Source organism: Anopheles arabiensis, assembly GCF_016920715.1.
Source record: "Anopheles arabiensis isolate DONGOLA chromosome X unlocalized genomic scaffold, AaraD3 X_pericentromeric_contig0018, whole genome shotgun sequence".
Taxonomy (NCBI): Eukaryota; Metazoa; Arthropoda; class Insecta; order Diptera; family Culicidae; genus Anopheles; species Anopheles arabiensis.
The window spans coordinates 345,001-350,000 of NW_024412096.1; positions in this window are offsets into that span (position 1 = coordinate 345,001).

The window sequence follows — 5,000 nt, forward strand, 5'->3', positions numbered from 1 at the left end:
CGGGCGGTGTGTACAAAGGGCAGGGACGTAATCAGCGCTAGCTAATGACTAGCACTTACTAGAAATTCCAGGTTCATGGGGACCATTGCAGTCCCCAATCCCTACTAAATGAGCATTTGGGTGATTTCCCGTTCCTCTCGGAATGGGGGCGCCATAAGGCGAGAACACGCTGCTGCTCACATTGTAGCACGCGTGCAGCCCAGAACATCTAAGGGCATCACGGACCTGTTATCGCTCAATCTCATCTTGCTAAACACAAGTTGTCCCGCTAAGCAGGGTAAACTAAGTGACGGGCACCCGTGAGGACACCCGCCACTCTAACGTCAGGTGCGCCCGGAGGCACACTACTGACAGCGTTCTAGTTAGCTTGACTGAGTCGCGTTCGTTATCGGAATTAACCAGACAAATCATTCCACGAACTAAGAACGGCCATGCACCACTACCCTTAAGTTTGAGAAAGAGCTATCAATCTGTCTTACCTCAATAAGTTCGGACCTGGTAAGTTTTCCCGTGTTGAGTCAAATTAAGCCGCAAGCTCCACTTCTTTTTTTTTTTTTTTTTAATGCTTAAGGATTTATTTGTAAGATAAACTTAACGTTAAATCCCCACTCCTGCTCCTGGACCCGTTCCCTAGCGGGGCTTGGAACCAGGAGTATGTGTCACTTTTGACATCGCCTTTATTGATATTTATTTATTTCGTTCCTTTTTTTTTCCTTACGGAATTAATACCCCAACGCATTTTTTTTTTATTTTTCTTCTGCGCCGTACTCTTTTTTGCTGTCCCATGCACTTCCTACCCCATCATCCTCCTTCTAACGGCCGGAGGTTGTTGCTTCAGTGATGGCTGCCAGGCCGTCGGCGGATAGCGCCTCACGTACTCCCTGATTGGACGGCACCCTTCGCGCTACTCGGCGTAGCCGCTCCATTTCACGCCTTCTCATCCGCCGTCGGATGGTATCGGCTTCCGAAGGGGCCGACCTGCTCCTCCGGTTTCTACCGTGTGGGACTGGTGGTAGAGTCCCTTCCTGGCGCGTTGACGGTAGAGACGTTGGAGATACAGTCTCCGTTCGTGCCGCGCTCTTACCATCCTCGGAGATGGAGGCAGTCCGCGTCTTCCCATGGGGATGGGTGGTGGTGCTTCTCCTGCTTCCTCCGCCCGCACCGCTGCCATTAGGATGGAGTCCTCACGTTCTCGTTCGGCTGCTGCCATTGCGGATGCAAGGCGCACTTCCGCCCGTTCCTCCGCCCTCCGGCGACCTCTTCTGGTCCGTCTGGCTCGACCTCGGTTGGAACGAAAGAGTTCAGCCACCCCATCAACCGACACCTGCTCTCCATCCAGCGGACTGGCGTCTACCGCTGCTGGTCTCGTCGGTAGTGCTGCAAGGTGTGCCTGGAGGTTGAGCTGCAGCTCGTCCTCACACCAAAGCTGTTGCAACACCTTCGTGATTTTGCGTGCAGCTTCCTGGATGCTGTTCCACCGCTCGGGGCTCTCCAGCAGCTTCATGCCGAGATTGTCCTCGTTCACTGGGTCGCTGGTGCCGTAGCCCAACAGCTCCACCCGGATCTCGTGGAAGACCTCGCACTGGAACAGCACGTGCGCCACCGATTCAACCGACCCCGGGCACCGTGGACATTCCGCCGATGGGGCAAAACCGCAGACATGGAGGTATTCCCGGAAATATCCGTGTCCGGTTAATACCTGTGAGAGGTGGAAATCAACCTCTCCATGTCGCCTACTCGTCCACAAGTGCAGGTCCGGGATCATTCGGTGGGCCCAGACCGCATACCGACTGGCCGTTGGAGCTGCGGCCGCCGCATCCCACGCTCGCTGCCACTCCTGGAGAGTCCCCTGCCTTTCTTCCAGCCGGATGTCCTTGCGGCTGGCGCCCGGGGCAGCTAGGAGCCTCCGATGGCACCTTGCGTCCTCCCGTACCAGCAGCCTGAACGGCACAAGGCCTGCCAGTGCAACTCCGGTCTCATATGCCACCGACACGAACGAGCTGGTGACACCGCGAGCCAGGGGCCGCTGCACCTGGGCCAGCTTCCTCTGGCACCACTGCAGATCCGTCGCCTCGGACCACACGGGGCAGCATACCGGATGATCGACTCCGCCACTGCCGCCAACAGCCGACGCTTGGCCACCTGGGGCCCACTGTGGTTCCTCATTACTGCGGTGACCACACCTACCACGCGGAGGGCTTTAGCCGTCGACAGCTCCACGTGCGGCTTCCACGACAGGTGGTCATGGATCTGGACCCCAGATACCGGATCGACTGTTTGCTGTGTATGATGGTGTCCCCGACGCGGAACGGCACCCTCAGTTGACCTCTTCGCAGACTGGAGATCATTACTCCTTCCGTCTTCTCCGGAGCGAGCTGCAGGTGATGGTCCTCCATCCAAGCCGCAATCGCGTCCACTGCCTGTTCAGCCACCGATGCCGCCTCCTCTGGTGTGCAACCCCGTGCCATGACCACTATGTCATCCGCATAGCCGATGACGCTAGCCCCTTCAGGAAGCTCGACCCGCAACACGCCGTCGTACATGATGTTCCACAGGGTCGGGCCCAGAATGGACCCCTGTGGAACACCTGCAGTCACTCGGCGTGTAACGGGCCCGTCTGCGGTGTCATAGACGAGCTCCCTGTTTTCGAAGTAGTCTCTCAGGATGTTGCGGAGCTGCCTCGGCACGCCTTTGTCCTCCAGCGCCGTAGCGATGCACTGCCAGCTGGCAGTGTTAAATGCATTACGCACATCCAGCGCCACTACTAGAAGGCAGCGTTTGTCCCTGTTGTTGGTGCGGCCAAATGACATCGCGTGACGGCCTGCATCCACCACCAGCTGAATCGCCTGCACTGTCGAACGGCCCCTCCTGAACCCGTACTGGTTTTCTGCCAACCTCGGTGATTCAGGAGCCTCGATGACATCATTTATTCGCGACAGCAGCAACCGCTCGTACGCTTTGCCCGGGTTGTTCAGCAGCAGAATCGGGCGGAAGGATGAAGCGAGCCCCGGTGGCTTGCCCGGCTTGGGGATCAGGGCCAGTTTCTGCTTCTTCCACTCATCCGGGAACCGCTCGTTGTCCAAGCATTCCTGGAACAACTTCTTGAAGATGTCCGTATGCTTCCGGATGGCGGCCGTCAAAGCGGCGTTTGGCACACCATCCAGTCCTGGAGCCTTCCTCGGGTTCAGCGAGCTCGCGATGTCCAACAGCTCCTGTTCATTAACGTCCCGAACTGGTTCCTCCTCTCCCCTCTCCAGGACTTGGTCTGGTGACGCTGGCCAGTCAACCGGAGGATGCTGGGGGAACAGAGTGGAAACGATGCCCTCTAGCACCGATGAATCGCGCTCTCTCGCCGTCCAGCTTCCACGAAGGCGGCTTAGTACGTTGCGGTACCATTGTCCCGTCTCGTCTTCCGCGAGGCCCCGCAGCATTTCATCGAAGTGCTCCTTCTTGCTGGTGGTGATGGCTGAATCCAGGGCGGTACGCACCTGGAGAAGGTCGCTGGCTGCGGCGATTTGCTCTTCCTCGTCGATGGCAGTTTCAAGGCGTTCCTTAGCGAGGCGGCAGTTCTCACACAGGACCTCGATTGCTGGCGTCCACCAATACGCAGGTCGTCCCGAGTGACCTTGTGAAGGGAACACTCGCGCCATGGCTGCGTCACAAGCTTCCGTCATGACTTTCTCCAGGCTTTCGGCATTTGTAACCCGCTCTGCGAACGAAGCTACGTCGAGCGCTACACCGAAAAGCTCGGCATCGAACTGACGGCTACGCCATCTCGTGCCGCTTTCTCGCGTGGAAGGACCCTCCTGTCGACGACTATCTGCCGCTGACCGCTGGAACAGCTCCCCTACAGCAAACCGAATGTACACGTGGTCACTGTACGAGTATCTGCTCATAATCCTCCACCGATGCTCCGGAATGGTGTTAACTCCGGCGATGCTGCGGCTGGCGAAGGCAACGTCCACCACGCTCGGGCGAGCCACCCGTTGCCTAGGAAGGTTGGGGCGGTGCCGGTGTTTAACACCTCCAGCCCCAAGCTGTCGACAAGCTGGACCACAGCCTCTCCCTTTGCGTTGGTGCGGCCACTTCCCAAACAGTGTGCCACGCATTGAGATCCCCCGCAAAGACGACGCGCGGGTGACCTCTCGCCAGCACATCGATGCGCTGCATTACCTCCTCGAACTCAGAGACGCCCGCTGAGGGCGACACGTAGCAACATATGAAGAGCACACCATTGATCCGGGCAGCCGCGATCCCAGACTGCGTCACGGAGACCACTTGCTGAACCGGGTACGTTTCGCTGCTGGCTATGATGGCCACCTTCCCGTCCCTGTCGGCCACCCAGTTCCCATTGTTCCTGGGGACACTGTGCAGCTCCACCATCAGACAGACATCCACCCGCTCCATCCGCATCGTGTTGAGCGCCAGGTCTTGCGCGCTCCTACTGCGATTGACGTTGATCTGTAGCACTTCCATTTCAGTTCGAGGGTTGTCCACCGCAGGCTGCGGCACCAATACGGTGGGCGCCGCCACACAGCATGCACTTGATCTCGTTGGTGCAACCCGACGCCTTGTGAGTTTGGTCACCACACCGTAGACAACGCTTGGACCGATCCTCACCCGTGCACGTCGCGGCGATGTGTCCCCGCTCCAGACACCGGAAGCAGCGAGTCAGCTGACCCGATACTTTTGGGGCTTCATGTACCGAACAATACGTGTAGCCCAGCTCCAGTCGACGATCTTTGACGAGTTCCGCTTCTGCTCGTGGGAGGCGCACGCGAGCCCGCTTCGTCATGTCTCGGCGCTCCCAAAGGTTCACGGTGGCCACCAATGACTGCTTTCCAAGAGTGGTCATGAGCGCCTTTTGATCGCCTCCTCGTCGATCATGTTGTCGATTCCAGTCAGGACGACCTCAGCCATCTCTGTTCTGACGGTTACCGATCCACTCTCCCGATGATCTCCTGGATGATGTCCTTCAGCGCCGCGCTATCGACGTCGCG